The sequence below is a fragment of the Pagrus pagrus genome, assembly GCF_965226575.1.
Source record: "Pagrus pagrus genome assembly, chromosome: 3".
Lineage (NCBI taxonomy): Eukaryota > Metazoa > Chordata > Actinopteri > Spariformes > Sparidae > Pagrus > Pagrus pagrus.
In genome coordinates, this window is record NC_140187.1 from 7,472,084 (window position 1) to 7,489,052 (window position 16,969).

The 16,969-nt window shown below is 40.4% G+C and overlaps 1 protein-coding gene across 2 annotated transcripts in view; it reads right to left on the reverse strand.

Annotated features, from left to right (window-relative positions):
• The window catches only part of lrrc38b (leucine rich repeat containing 38b), a 48,317-nt gene that overhangs the window by 23,771 nt on the left and 7,577 nt on the right, over window positions 1–16,969 (reverse strand). The window contains exons 3-5 of one of the 2 annotated variants that reach the window (XR_014622356.1): window positions 16,347–16,408; window positions 15,995–16,046; window positions 3,149–3,237 (exon numbers count right to left, since the gene is read on the reverse strand). The gene's annotated coding sequence lies outside the window, so the exon portion shown is untranslated. Of the gene's footprint in view, window positions 1–3,148; window positions 3,238–8,484; window positions 8,942–15,994; window positions 16,047–16,346; window positions 16,409–16,969 lie in introns of those variants that run through there. The other variant, XR_014622357.1, reaches the window with a different exon arrangement.

Here is a 16,969-nt window from a genome sequence, read left to right on the forward strand (position 1 = left end):
AGGTCCCAATCCACTGTGCTTCCATGCATGGTTGATCATGCTGGGTGTTAAAACTATATACGGCCATTAATGGTGATTTCCTCTGGCTTTCACCTGGGACACAGCTGACAATAAAGTAACAGCAATGTCATGCTGCTGCAGTAAACTTTATGAATCCATTTTAAATTCTTATGGCTCAAATTTACAGGCATTTTTACAGCTGAATATGTTGTGGTATGACTGCATGCAAAACATTTGTATGCTCATTATTATTCTGGTTAGAGGTCTTATCCTGGCTATGGTTTTGTTTATTTGTTCCAGACCAGGGAAATTATCCAGTTGGCTAACTCTGGCACAGTTTAGTCGTTCTGAATATCAATTGATGAGCTAAAAAAAAAGGCATTTATGGATTATTACAGAAAAAATATTTGGGTATCCTGAACATATTCATTGCTAATTCGTATATCCCACAAAAACGAATAATTACAATAAATTAATATAAGTGAAACTAATTGAAAACAAATCTAAACAAGTTTATCTAACTAACTAATGTTGCATGTGTATTTCCTTACACCTGAGAGATTTGCAATATTTCTCTAAATTATGTCCCTCTACTCATTTTAACAATGTTTTGTTTGCTATTGTTTTTACAGGCTTTCAAGGTTAGCACAGAACAAACCAGAGTACAAACCTTTTGATATTGAGTTCTCATAACAGGAATGGACACAGTATTGCTTTCTCAACGGCCACTTGCACAAATTGATTTTCTAGTCTTTGCAGCAATGACAGTAACTGCAGTGTTTTAAGTAGTGTAAATGTAACATGAGGGGGGAAGAAGGCAACGGGTTTAGTGACCTTGTCAGTGGAGACACAGAATCAATCCAGGTTTACTTCACTGATGTGTCATCAGGTTGTCAGCTGGGTCAAAGTGCAATCAGGGAGACTGTTCGATTTATTACTTAAGGTTGATGATAAAAAAAAAAACTTTTTACTTTCTCTTCTTTGCCACCAAGAAACTTGAAGTATAAGTTAGACAGTGTGACAATTTATAAACATTGGGTAAAAAAAAATCAGAGGACATGGAGCAGAGGTTTACAGAGTTCACATTTAATACGCTGAAATTTGCTACTGTTGGATCGCAGCACAGTCGCCAGTATGAATACTTTGGCAGATAATGTTTCTGCAAACCACTGATATGTTCATATTTGTTCATGTCACGGGCTGCATACCATAATGACATTTCAACAAAACATGGCATCTCATATTCACATTATATATTTAACACTGGCTGTAAGTGGTGTAACAGAGGCTGCCGAGCCAGTGACCACATTTCTAGACTGTGTTTCAACATTTGAAAGTCTGAAGCCACTGGATATTTTTCACGAGGGACCACAGCATTTTAAGATTTGTAATCCCGACACCAAAGGATATTATGAAGGAGACAAAAAAGGCATTTTAAGCCAAAAACAATAGGATTTGCTAACCCTAACCAAGTGGTTTGTGTGCCTAAACTTAACCAGAGCATAAAGAAATGTAAAGTTTCAACATATCAGCTTGCAGAAACACACAGTCCTAACATTTACAATGGCGATTGGGTTGTGAATGGTTAATGTTACGCCATCCAGGCATCATTAATTATGTCGACTTTGTTTTAAAACAAAGTTAGTTTATCCTCAGGAGGTTTTAGGTGTGTGTACAATTTCATCACAATGTCCCAGTACTGATTTCTGCTAATGACCTTCTTGTCTCTAGATGCAGAAAACAATCAAATCAAGGCAAAACTGCCCCAGAATAATCTTTGAAAAGAGGAAACATTTTGTTTGCTTGGAAGTAGTTTTGATTCAAACTGTTGATTCAACAACAATTCCAACACTATATGCAACATAGAGCTGGTTCTACAGTCTATTATTTGATATAGACTGGTTTGGTTTACAAGTTAGATTCCATCACAATAATGGCGACTTGTTTACATCCTCATACTTCCATTCAGTGTATAAAACAGGTGGTATATAGGCCATTTTATTCGATTTTCATAAGGAATGGTGACCATCAGAGTTCAATCCCTGACCTCTTGGAGCTAAAATTAACCAACTATGCAACGTCATCTGTATATGGAGGCATATAATCCCATGCCAGATACAGATTAGATAAGGGGAAAGTCCCCATGTGAGTGGTTGTAAATGACAGAAAGAGCACTGTGGTTGCAGGAGGAATCACATGGATGGATTAGTTTACAAGGCAGGGCTCAGAAAACTCATCTTCACAGGACTTTTGATGAGTCAAACATTCATTTAATTGTATAACACAAACAGACATTATATTAAGCCTTCCATCAGTACTAAATTTAACTGGGATTTCCCACCATTACACATCCTTGTAGTAGATTGTTCCAGACATCTGAGTTCAGGTTCAGACTCTCACTTTGACTCCAATTCTATTCTATACTGAGATTATTATTTATTTCCTTTCTGCCCTGCACCCACCTATAGTCTCAGTTCAGAGAAGGAATGGAAGAAGAATAAAGAGAGAGTGAAATGTTACCAAACTGAAAAGGGGAGAAAGAACAACCCGCAGGTTATTTTTTGTGTGTCACAACCATTATAAGTCAACAGTAGTGCTCCCAGCGTGCTAAGTAAATGTGGCCCCTCAGTAGGAGGGCCTTCCCCATGGATTAGCCAGTGTGAGACCAGAGCAGCTAAGCACTCTCCCGCTGCAATTAAAGAACAGCCCATCAATAAATGATGAATGTCAAACACAGCATGATGTTTGGCCCGGTAAGCAGACTTGTATCCTATGTAGATTCATGGTCACAGCAGGGCAGGAAACAGGGGGTGGCATGGTGGAAACACGGGGATAGGAAGAAAGAGGATGTTAAGAGAACCCCGCTGCAAATGTCACTTCGTCCTTTTCAACACTTCTCGAAATGTGGTGGTGGACATTCAAGATGCAGCGGCAGCTGTCATCTCTTAAGCCATCCGCTGACATTTGGGATTCTGGGCCGTTTGCCCTGCGCCAACACAGGAAGTGGGATGGAGGACAGGGGTGTACTCTATCAACCAAGGGCACAGTGGAAGTGTGGATGATTGCTGTTGCCACATCATTACAGTAGCAGCAGACAGTTTAACTAACTTAAAGGGACAGTGTTTTAAAGACAAATATTAGCTGTTACCTCGTCAGATTCTTCTCAAGTGTTCTGCCCTTTCCTTTAACTGTCATTAGTTCTGGTCATGAGAAGGTTGAGTAAGTTCAACTTCCTCTCTAAAATGGAAAACACTGTGTTAAAAAGGGACAGTTCACCCCAAAATCAAAAATACATATTTTTTTCTCTTACCTGTTGTGCTATGTGTTCATTTAGATTGTTTTGGTGTGAGTTGCTAAGTTAGAGATATCAGACGTAGACATGTTTGCCTTCTCTTGAAGATAATTGATGATACTTGGCTTGTGGTGTTCAAAGAGCCATCTCTTTTCAGAAATCACAAGCCAGGTACTCAAGGCATTCAACAGACCTTATTATGAGCAGTTTCATGAAGGAACAACTTTGTTTCTATATCACTGCACAGAAGGAAGCATGCAGCTACTCATGGAAAGGAGGCTAGTTAACTAAGCTAACTATGGTAGGACACCATTAATGTTTACATCCTATGTTGTCATGAGCCTCTTGCCCATGAGTAGATTTCTTTCTGAAAAGAGAAAAGTTCCGACATGAAACTGCTCACGACAAGGTCTGTGGATTAGCTTGAGGAACAAGGTCACACATTTTGCAAAGAGGCATTACTGTTCAGTCTTTAAAATAAGATTTTAACCTTGAGCCAGTGTTTATTTTTTTAATGAAAACTATGACAAAATGTGTTTTGTGTCATCCACTTTTTTTTCATGACTGAGACGAGACAATGAGGAGCTAAAATACAAATACAAAAACGATCTGGATAAATAGCACTGTAGGTAAAAGGAAACATACTATTTGCATTTTTGATTTTAGGGTGAACTGTCTCTTTATCACAGATTTTTCCACTATAGGGAAGAATGTGAACTGTCGTAACCTTTTTCATGACCTGAACCTACAAAAGGTTAAAGGAAAGAGCAGAACACATCTCAACAATTTGACAAAATAACACCTCATATCTCATGTCCTCAGATGGCATGTGGCACCATGTCTCCCACATAACTGTGTTTAGCTCTGTTTACACTTGTGCTTTCAACAATATTGGTATCACCATTGCATGACTAACGGGCCTTCTCACGGCTGTGGGAAGGGGTTCCTTCTTTTGCCAATTCTACCAGCTGGAGGTGAGTGAGAGTGAGTCACAGTTATTATTGTTTCAGAAGCTCTCAGAGTGTAGTCAAGGCCCACAATGGTCCACACACACTGGGTAGCGTTACTTCCTGCGCAGTCCAACAATAAAAACATGCTGTCCACTTTGATTACACAGGCACTGTGCAAAACACTGCTGACATGCAGGCTTTAATATCAGCTTTTCAAGGTTACATGAGCCTGCAGCCACATGGAGAGGATGTGGGGGTGTCTAAGTTCATTAAGGGTACATTTTCCAAGACCTGACTTCCTTGGCAACATGAAACCCTTCGTGAACAAACTAATACATCAGGCAGTCCTTATATTGTTTTAAGTTGATATTTTAACAACCGGGCCAATATGCAGTGGTAATGTTAGTTTTGTATATGTTCAAATCTTAATGTAATTTATTTGTTTAATCAGACTATATTTAATTATAACCACACATGCAACTACATAACTTCACTACATATGTTATTAAACTGGAAATGACGTTTTATGTCAGTGAAGGTAACACTCTCTTATCAAAGTGGTTGGATTTTTACTGCCATGGTGAGAAGGTTAAAAGGATGTCTGAACATCAAACTAATGGGCATTAAGAAGGTGGATGTGTTTTCCACTCTAGTTGCAGATACATTTAATGAGAATATGCACAGCTCACCATCTGGTTCATCTTTCCACTTTGAAGTTTAAGCACCATCGGGGTGTTTGCTGCAAACGACCATCGGATGAACTCTGACATTATTGCTTTCTGATGGCTCCATAATATTTTTAACTTTATGGTGACATGATCTCATTCCCCTTCAGGAAAGGAATTATGCTTCAGTTCACACTGTCCCACCCTACAGCATATGAGTGACATCCATCAGAGCCACATGTCAATGATTCCCTCATCCAGATAGAAGCGATTATCTGTGAGAGGATGGTGACGCAGGAGACACCAGAGTAAAGCACAGCTCTGCCTCTGGTGTTTGTAATCCATGTTCAAGAGCACAATTATTAGTCAAAGCAGCTTGTAAAATAAAATGTTGGACCTAATGGAAAGTGTCCTTCTGTCATTCACAAACAGCTGCCGTTGAGGGACCACAGGTACAAAACAATGTTCCCTTCACTTGACATCATGTCTGATGTCATTCTGTGTTTGTCCCAAAGTACAAAGACGACAATATAAACCTCCACAGTGCGACAGGTTCAGAATATTTGAAGAGCCTTTCCGCTGTTAGCATTAACAACAGCAAAAATAGAGCTGACGGTCATACATAAAACAAGGCAACATAGCAGCGTAAACTATTACGGCGATGAAACATTTATCTTACAGTGTTTTATGGCCTCTAAAGCAAATCTATATTTCATGTTATGCTTGCACAAGTCATTTTTTCTCAAAATGCAAAGCCATGGTTAACTTTTCAATTTCAGGTCGCAAGGTCCGATATGATGTGATTTTGTTTCTGTGTGTTGTTGATTTAGTTTCCGGGACGATACAGATACTGATTATTAGTAATCAAAGAGACTTATAACCGATCTTTGGAACCAATATACATTTGCAGTGAAATTAAAAATCTTTGAGTCAAAACTTAGAATAACCAGTGAAAGTATTATATTTTGATAGATGAATAAAAATATCAAATGTTTGCCCATTTCGCTGTGCAAGGACCCTGCAGAGCCCCTTTTATGACCTCTGTGATTCGTCAGCCCACACCTTGAGAACCAGCTGTTTTCATTGTGCCTGTAGTTCTGTTCACGGGGTTGTTATGAAAAGACACTGAGATTTAAGCTGTCACTGGCCATTGTTGCCTCGGCCACTGTGTCCCTGTCAGCTGTCTGTGGTTTCTGGGGGGAACAGAACCATGACTGAAGCCTCACAAAGTGAATCCAAGCTCTGTGCACTGGATTGAAAGACAGCTGTAAACACCCGTGAGCAACAGCACTAGGGGGATGATGTGTGCATACATGCGCACGCACACACAAAAGCACATAGACTCCCAGTCCACTGTCAGTTATCAGTGAAGTGTGGTGATTTGGGACATTGGAGGAGTTGTAAGAATATCTTCATCTCAAGATATAACACCCTATGGATGTCTTGACACATGCATATTCAATGGGTGCATCAATTTCACTTTGAATAATTTAACTTGTACAATTCAGGCATTATAAATCTTTGGTGTGAGATGTCATTTCATGAGGAATGAGTGAATTATAAATTGCAAGCTGTTTTCATTATGGGATCTGTGGAAAGTTAATTGAACTCAACCCTGGCGGCGCTCATGATGCCTTATTACTCTCCATTAATCCATCAAAAGGTCTCGATCTCTCACTATTGGCCAGCTGGCTATTTCAGAAATCAACATAATGTGAGGAGAAGCCATATAAACCTAGCTCCATCCTTCCGCCCCGAGGATGAGCTCTGATTAACCATGGCCTCCTAACTGTGTCATCTCGCAGCATGAGGAAAAGAAGGTGAGAGGAAGAGAAAACGAGGCAGAGAGACAGTAAAAAGCAGAGTAAATTAAAGAAAATTGAGAATGAGAGGTGAGGAGTACTAAATATGGCTGTAGCTCCATAAAATGGAGAATAAAACTGTAAAAGGCACACATTTGTGGCAGCTTCCCTCGCTTTTCCCACTCACGTTGTTTGCCACTTGACGAGGAGTGTGCCCTGTCAACCCAGGACTCTCCCCTGAGTTGTCAACCGCCAACACACACACCTCCCCAGCCTTGCCAACTGTCAGGGCAAATGAGATGGTCGGTTGATCTCGCGGAGGGTTTGTATTACCCTCGTGCAACCGAGAAGCTCCACTGTTCTCACTCAGCTGAGCTATTGAGGGAAGTGTTTATGTGGCGATCAGGGTTTAACTTTGCCCTCAGATGCCTGAATTTGAGTAATTCTCTCGCCACCAGATTTAGCTGCCATCTGTATGGTGTCAGCAGCTCTGTCTGAATGTTTACTTGTAATTGTTAACCCTGGCAGCCTAGCAAGTTCATCTCTACGGGTAAAATCTGAAAATGTGTTGCAATCATAATAAATTAAATTCATTTAACTAAACATTCTGAACTTAAGTAGTAGAATATACGTTAATTGGCAAATGTAAAAGTTTTCAACATCAGTTGCAACTCAATAAAGCATTTAATTGTTCATTAACAGTGAAAGAACTATTAACTAAAGTTCAATTAACTATAAATTTAAAATTCAATAATGATGGTTATTTCAAGGTTAAATGATGCATGTGGATGCCGTGCTGGCACCACAGGGGGGCACTGGGTTCATCGAATTAGATTTTGTGACCCCCCTCTAATACTTAACATTAAATATGATACGCATACTGATACATAATCAAAGCAATTTATTTGTAAACAAATTCAAAAGTTAAAAATACATGATGAAATCTTGGCCATGGCCAGGCATCGGGTAGCCTTACCTAATCCCCCGTTTGACAGCCCTGCAGCCTAAGTGCGTGACAATCATCTGACTGTTGACCATCACATGCCCTTCACTTTTCAGTGAAGCTAGCTAGTGAAGTTTACTAAAATTAAGATAAGGAATTGGCTTAAAACCCCATCAATAGAGCCAGAGTTTACACCTTTGAACCCAGAGGCACCATCAGTTTCCATATCCTAGGAGATTTCTCCAAGAGCGATCAATGGCGATTCTCTCCCTGCTACACAGCAAGCTAGCCCTGCTAACATTAGCCCCGACTCCACTGCAGCAGCTTCTTAAGCATGGGATCACGGCAACAGCTCAACAATCAGACTGGAGCCTTATCTTTAACTTTACATTTCACATAATCAAGTGTGATGTATAAATAAAATACATGAAAGGGATACGATCAGTATAGAGTCCTCCTAAGGATGGCACAAGGGTTAATTTCTGGACAAAAATGTAATTTTAACATGCAGATTTCTGGAGAAAGTAACAGGGGCAACAAAGCTAATACATTTAACCCTGATAATACCTATAAATGTCTGTACCAGCATATAATTCACATCATTTCATGACAAAACATCCAGTATTTTTGAGTTAAAGCCACTATGTGTAGAATTTCGTATGTGATTGCAGTAAATTAATCTGTTGCTCTAAGTTTTTGCTTTCTAACACAACTTCGGGAGGATCATGATGAACATTTTCAGGTTCTACACTTTAAATCCTTAAAAAGCAAAATGAATAAAACAAAAACGATTTATCCATCAGAGGCAAACTTTATGTGACGACGTAAATAAATAATTATACCGTATAGATATTATAGTAAAAGAGCATATTGTGCAATTCAAATGCAGTCAGATGGTCAGATATCAACGACGGGAGTTGGCATGAATCTTCATCACACTGGAAATTGCATTTGGTACAATGTGATCAAAACCCGTGTTTGGTATCCCTCCGCCCACACACACGCTTTCCTCAGACTCATCTAATCTCATTTGTCGCCGGTGCAATCCCTTTAATTTTGGGGCACAGAGATGAGTGACCAAGCTGCAGTGTCACACTATCATCAGTCATTCATCGTCTCTGTCTCTGTGCACACTCTCTCACAGGGATACGAACACAATAGATTTGCAGAGGAACAGAAACCAAGGACAGCCTCTTACACCCAGCAGCCCTCAGGCTGTGTGGAACGGTGCTAGTGGAAAGGGCAATGTGACTGGCTTTCCAAGCGAAGTCTCTGCCTTTGCCCTCGGTCTGTGAGCATGTTAGAGACAAAAAAAAAAGAAATGTAAGTGGTGCTCATGAGGGCAGACAATACTACAGGATGCACAGACGGACCCATGAGGCTAAGATTAAGAGAACATCTGTTTCTCATGTAACTCTCTGGCTGCAGACAACGAGGCTACTGCACTACAGTCAAGGCTCAGGCGTCACAGCATCAGCAGAAGTGAAAAACACAAATTATATAACAAAATATAGATATTTCTTTTCAATTTAACTGCTTAAAAAGAAATGCATTTAAGCATTACATAAGGTATGTCAGCTGTCACTCTCCCTGCCACACATCCATCTATAATAACTGTCAGTAGATCCAGCCAGACAGCAGTCAAATTAAATCTAGCTAGTCAGCTAAATTTGGCAGTGACAACGACAGTATCACGAACAATAATGTTTTGAGAGACATCAGCAAGTTATGATAGTTAAGTTTTAAGTTTTACACAACATGGACACTATCCCTACTGGAAGGAAATAAACAAACAAGTCAACTGTTTTACACCTCATTAAAAATCTACCAGTGTCTTATTTATTTATTAATGTGTTTCTTAAAAAATTATAAAGGCGCATTGTCTTTCACATTTCAGGACTGCATATAAAATCAATTATAATGAAACCAAAATAAAATGGAAGAAGAAGAAGAAGAAGACAGATGAGACGTGTGGTAAATAAAACAATGTGCATTTCAGCGATATATCCAGGAGCTAAACAAGTTGCTTTAAAAAGATGATTAAATCACTTCTTAAATATACTGAGAACCAGTGTAAGGAGGCTTAAACAGGGCTGAGATGATCGTGTCTTCTATATGAATGTTACAAGTTGAGCAGCTGTGCTTTGTGAACTGAAGTCAGAGATAGTTCGGCTTGTTGTTCTTCTTGAGATTGTGCCGAGAAGAAAAGCTCCCCTTTTTGAGATGTTACTTGAGTGATAAAAACAAGATGTAATGACTTTTGTAACTGTTTTTTTTTTTTTTAAATAAAGTTTCTAACTGCATGTTTGACATTTATTGGGAGACGAGATGTTTTTGTACAATTGGGATGGACTCTGGAGGACCGACATCTTTAAAAATCACAGTTTAATTTCTTTCAAAATGGCTGAGTACAATTCTTTAAATAGCAAGGCACTGTAGTTTGTAACAAACATTTCTCAAACAAGAGTAAACACAGCATTTGTCAGGAACTATTTTTAGCTTCTACGGCACAGGAGGAATATGTAAATCAGGCTTTGGCTGATTTACAAGCACAAACAACTCATGTTTGGTTTTGTTTTTATCATTAGATTTGTTGACAGTGAGAAAAAAATGTGGGAGTATCAGCAAACTTAACCTTTAAGATGTTTCTATTCAGCGGCAAAAGGAGAAAATAATCACATCTACCTGTATAGCTGCAAAAAGTCCACTACAGAAGGTAAGTGGACAGGATTACACAGTCACTGACACAAGAGACCCAAGTCTTCATCCCACCCAATTACATCCTACAAAAGGATAAGATGACCTTGTCCTAATCCTAACCAGGTACATTTATCTGCCTAAACCTGTTGTGCCTTTGTCCTACAGAGGGTGTGAACTTGCCGACATATGGACCAAAAAGTAAGAGGTCGGATGATATCTTTGAGTGTGCGTGAATTGAATCTAACTGAAAATGCTGCCGCGTGTCTGACAGGACGAAAGTAGCTGAGAGAGCGAAATGCAAAGGACTGACATATGCGTTAGAAAATGGTTCACTTGTGAAATCATTTAAAAGCACAGTCTATTGCCAATAATAGCGCAGTAACCTTTTACGTTGTGGAGAACGGCTCAGCACCAGGTTCATCAGTTTTACTCTGCTGGATCTGCTGGGAAAGTGGGTCTAAAATCCTCCACGGATTGGCCACAAAACACTGCAGAGAGCCCATTGTGAAGATGTCATACATTTGGTGCGCACAGTGACGGCAGAAGTCCCCGGGGTTCAGGCACATGCAAAAATAGATCTGCGCTGATTGACGGGCCGAAATACAACCAGGGATTTTCATTGAGAGCTGTGATTCACATATTTAAATAAGAGATCAGCCTGTGAATATACACGTTTTACTGACAGACACAGCTAGCTGTATCACATGTAGCTCTCAGAGTTTACGAGGTAATGAATAGTAATCTGCTGATGCAGGGACGTGAACGTCACATGAAGCCTAACGACCTTGTCAGCTGCCAGAGGGGCGGTTTGATTGACAGGCCTTTCTCTCTGACAGCTGCCTCCCAGACCCCAGCAGCCGAAGCAAAAGAATGGCTCTCTTGGATGGGAACGAGACACGTCCGAGCGTGTTTCATCATCGCAGAGGGAGTTTTGAGGATGCGAGGACAGCCCACGAGTTGTCAGTGTGGGACCGGTCACCAGCTACATCACAGGAAACCACGATGCTTTTGTGTTATGACAGACCAAAGACAAATCACAGCTATTACATCAGCCAGAGGTCAGCTCCTCCTGGTCATATCTGTTCGTCTGAGGCCATGGTGTTAGTTATGTTCTAACCCAGCCATACATCATCAGCTCTGTTTTGATTTTCTCTCCCTCCAGACGAATCGGTCCCCGTTTTATTTTTCATCCGAGGCCTGAAAGCACAAATAATCTGCCAAGATGACGGCAGTGTTTTCGAAAGCGAACGTCAATCATAAGGATTCTTCAAATGGTACTTTGCAGCACTTAGGCATTCTCAAACATCTTGGCATAAGCGTGTTTTGTCATGTCCACAGCTGCACGCCACACATCGTCACTAATGTGTCCCTGGCATGAGCGCAGGGGGTCAAGAGGTCCAGCTGAGAGATGGCTTGAAATGATGACATCATTAGTTCAGTGCCACCGGGCAGCATGATGGCAGTCAGAGGGCAAGCAGGGTGGCACCGCAGGGTGGGAGGACAAAAATAACACAAGTGTAAATTTCTGGCTCCACCTCTCGGCCAAAGGATGCATGCTATGTTCTCCATCTAGAGCTTCACTGTCACGTCGTGTCTGGCAGGAGCAACTCAGCCTGATCTCACCAAAGACATTTGTGTGTGTCCAAGAGGTGTGTTGAACTCCAAGGTTAACACTGTTTGTGTTGGCAGCTTCGTGAAATCTGTGCTTCTGTTTCAAGTCTGTCCAAAGGAAGATGATATTAGTCAGGGCACTCAGACAGAATGCGTAATTTCATTCAAAGGCACATTAACTTTGACTCAGCTAATGAAAGAGATGGAAACACAGAGACGGAGACAATTTCAATTGGTGCGAGTTGAAGCGGGCGGAGATAGTTGCCAAGGAGATAAGTCCTGTGAGCATGAGGTGTGACTTCTGCGTCACTGATGTTTTTTTTTTTTCTTTCTCCATTTAGTATTCCTCCCTCCTCTCCTCCATGTGTCCCAGTCCTCCGTCGCTGCTACGTCAGACATCATGTTTCAGCACCCCCCACCGCCTCCCACCGTCACGAGGAGACGGAGGTGGGGGCCTCGCCTGTTTCCCTTTGTCCAAGATCACCGTCAAAGTCGTGGCTCCACATGTGATGAGTGGTGGAAAATATTTCTGTCTGTCACCGAAATCTTCCTCTTGTTCACAGCTAGTCAGCAAGTGTGAGGATGTTCTGTCAGCACATGCCACTCTGAGCACACGCGCACACACACACACACACACACACACACACACACACACACTGGAGAACAGTGATGACATTTGAGTTGTGCGTGGCACGTCACCAGATCTCTAAATCAGCCATAGAAGCCATTTTTTCAGGTGATGGGACGGATTCAGGGTGACATTTCGAGATTCTACTTCAATTAGTTGATGGGTTTTGTTTGCATACGTATACACTTTGTTGAGTTGTGAACACACACGTATACACACACACACATACTGGCATGCATAAATTCATATGTCCTGTGCTGCAGAGTTACTGTACGCAAGAAAGGACACAAAGTTATTTGACCTTAATTTTCCATGGATACTGGAAGTGAGAGTTTGATGTTCATTTTAAATGAACTGTAAATTAACGGACATAATGCAGCATGACCTGAATATAAATATGAGATTCATATCTAATATGATCGCTGTCTGTGCCGCCTTTAAAAAGTTACGCTAGGTATTAGTTCAATAATATTAAAAATCTTTTTTAAAGCTGTGAGCTGTTCAGTTGTTGCTCTGTTCAGAGGAAAACAAGACTTAAATGTGCCATATGCAAGAATGGCCAGCTGTTGAATTCATACTCAAAACAAATAAGGGCCAGCATATTGACAGAGTCACCACTAACTGCTCTGAAATGTAGTTGCCATTAGTGCACCATGGGTAGGCTTGCCACCTGTCACATAAAATATGGAGTTGTCCCGTATTTTGCAGCACATTATATGGCTTGTACCACCTACTCATAACAGTCGTCAGTTTGGTTGGTTAATTTTAGGCATGATGAATGAGAGATCGTCAGTGAAAGGGTGAGAGAGTCGTGGTGGCATGTCTTCTCACAGGAAGCCAGTGAGGACATGTCTGCGGCTGCCCAAAGGACGTTATATTACATCGGGCTGCTGCAGATATCCTGCCCCGTGCACCACTCAAAACCAAAGATGGACGTGAGTGAGAATATTCAAATGCTTGTCTTTCCTGCAGTGTCAGGACCAACAAAAACCAAATAGCAGTCTCACAGTTCTTCGTATCCAAAGCATCTCCTGAGGCTGATACAGTAAGCTTCTTAATCACGTCTATGATGGGACATCACGTTCTATTCAAATTAAATTTAATTCCTGACGGTCTGTACTAGCAAATAAATGAATCAAATAACATACAAGGGACTGATTACCTGGTTAAATGTCAGACCCTGAGGTGGGCTGCCCTCACGTGGACTGGCCTCAATTGTAGGTCATGTGATGCATAAAAACTGATTGATTTAAGTATGAATCAATATAAATGTATTGCCCTAGATGTGGAGGAAATACACAATTATTATGCTATTCACTAATGCTTTATCAATCTGGAAAATGGCATCCTTCAGTACTAATGAATTAACAGTATAAAATGTTAAAAATAAATAGTGTTTTACTTTATATATTTTTCTCAGATGTATGTAGATATGTAGAAAGACTATTTCTGTGTGGTTTCACTGTTTGGATTGTGTGACTACTTTTACAGTAATAAGATGAAGAAGACAATTATTTTTTGCCAAATCTGTGGCCGACTATGGGCTGGACAATATATCATCAATCAAATTAATCCAATCAGAAAATAGTTCAATATAATATTGATAGAATCAGTCATGATTTCATCAAAAAACAAAGACAGAAGTTTTTGTAAATTGTAAAGCCCACTAAGGCAATGTGATTGTGATTTTGGGCAATATAAAAAAAATAATTGTGATTTATTTCATTACAAATCTGTCAACCTACTGTTAACGCATGTGTACATTATGATTTACCACAACTGGCACAAGAGAAGACGAGCTACAGAGCAGCGCACTGCCACATGACCTTGAGGGGTTTAATAAAATGCTTTTCTTATCTTGTCCTTATCACAGGCATTATATAGTTTTTGATAACCTGGTTATACATTGCATTGGAATTCAGATTGTTATTTAGTGTTCTGTCAAACATGAATGTTTGAACAGTCAGTTGTCGGCAGCTAAAGGTCAGGGGGATGCACCTCGCTGATGTGATACACAGGTATTGATGCTGACATTGAACTAATTAATCATATGCTGAGCTCAGCTAATGATGATGCATTTAACAACACAATTAATCTCCATGTCGAGTTACAGCTTCATGTTACCTTAGACCTTAAAGAATAATCAATCAGTCCGAAACAGAAAGAGTGACAGAGTTTGGGTATTAAAATGGGGTTAGTGAAAGTCAAAGTGCTTCATTCTTGCACGTTTCTATCCAAACAGCAGATGAAGCAGATCTCCAAACACAAGCAACGCTGCATTTTTCAAACGCAACATTACAACCGTCCACGAGACATGTGCTGATTGCTGATGCACAAACATGCTCTGCGACAGAAAATGTCACGACACACGTTACAAGGACAGGACAGGAAACAAAGGACACAGGACAGGAAGGGATGCAGCAGAGAGCCTCATTAGGAGACAAGTCAGTGAACTACACAGGCTGAGACGCTGCACACGACAGGACATGAAATGTCTAACCCCCACTGCTCTTTCCGCTAAAAGTGCCCATGATTTGAACTCCAATGAAGAAAAAAAGCTCAGTTCAGAGAAACAAATGTCCCCATCAATTCTCCTCCAATCTAATGGATGTCTCAGGGGGAGCCACGGCAAGGAGTTTCACAATCACTCATGCCTCCCTCCCTTATCATTCACAACACCTTCCTGCCTGGCAAATGTCAGCATGTCATAGCCTAACCAGACTCTGCAGTGCATGCGTGTGCTATGTGTGTGTGAGTAGGGGGCGTTAAGGTATCTGAGTGCGAGATGGATTGAAGCGGTGATGTGGAGGCAGCAGGATAGCGAGGGTAGAGAGGACAGCTACCGTGAAACGTCTCCCTCTGCCCGCATTAGTCAAAGCAATTCAATCTATCATCCTCCACTCCTCCCCTCACCCCCCTCCTCCACTCAGTTGTCATCCTGGCCTGAAGAGTGTGATGGATGGACTCCACTTGCTCTTTATTCCAACTCCATGAAGGAAGCAGTCTCGGATGAAAACGAATGTCTGAATTGTTTGTTTCTACTTAGGGCGAGGAGCAAATGGGTGGGGCACATTTCAGAAACCGACATTTAGAAGTAGATGGAAAAAAAATATGATTGTGTGAATGTTTCCATGAGTTATTTAATGTTACATGAAACTTAAAGATTGATTGCCTCCGCCAAGGAGGTTATTTTTTCACCCGTGTCCGACTGTTGGTTTGGATTGTCAGCAGGATTACACAAAAACAACAAATCGATTTCCACGAAACTTGGATGGAGGACGGGTCTCGGCCCAGAATAGTTAGCCAACCATCTAAAAATAAGTTTGTGCAGCCATATTGACAACCGACTACACAGACTACAAAACCTTTAATTCAGCATGTGTTATATACATTATTGTCTTACCAAGCATGACAAGCTTCGAATGCTAGGTAGCGTCGGCCCGGGTGGTAGTTTCCTGTAACACAAAATAAACAGAAAACACTATTAGAAATCATAATATTCAGAAGGTGAGTAATCAAAGAGAAAACTGATGTGATGACAATACTGTAATAACAATTTCAGCCAAGAGGAAAATGGTTTCTTCCTTTGCTTTGAAGTAGCAATCACATATCACATCATTTTTAATTTTCTATGTTTTAACGAGTTAAGATTGAGACCCTTAAATTGGATTAGCAAAAATATATCCAATTTAGCTGTTGCACTGTGATGAAACAGATAATCTCGTCAAAAATGCTGTGCTACTTAAAAGTCTTACCTGTTGTATCATTCTGTTTATCCTCAGCCTGCTTCAGTACATGATACCATGCCTCATGGTAGCTAGCAAGAGAAAAACAAGTAATGTTAGCTAGCTTAAATGCTTCTTCACATGGAGAGGTATATTATGTACAATGCTACTAGCTAAAGAGGGTGCACTCTTAAACGTTACACACTCAGGTAACTTAACACAACAAAACTAAGCTAAATGAACACAACTGAAAATGAGCCGAGTTACCTTGGAGGTCAAACACTGAGGACAATGTAGAAAATTGTAAATAAACTCTTGCAACAAAATTGTGTGAAGAAAAGCAGATGAAAATCATCTTAGATTGGTAATTTCTGTAACTGATAACTGATAGTCTTCTCCTGACAACAAAAACTAGAAAATATCTGTGTTGTAATGCAAAAATAAATCATCAGCAATGATGGACGATTGTTTCTACAGGACAGATATATTTACTGGAGAATTTACCCTAATAAATTTTGACAATGATGCTTTGCAGATCTACAGTAAGCGTTATTTCATTATACATAGCCTATATACACAACCCAAACCTCCTAATCTCTTGAATCCTCTCCATTCTCCTATAGTTGTTCAACTGATTCATAATATTTTCATCC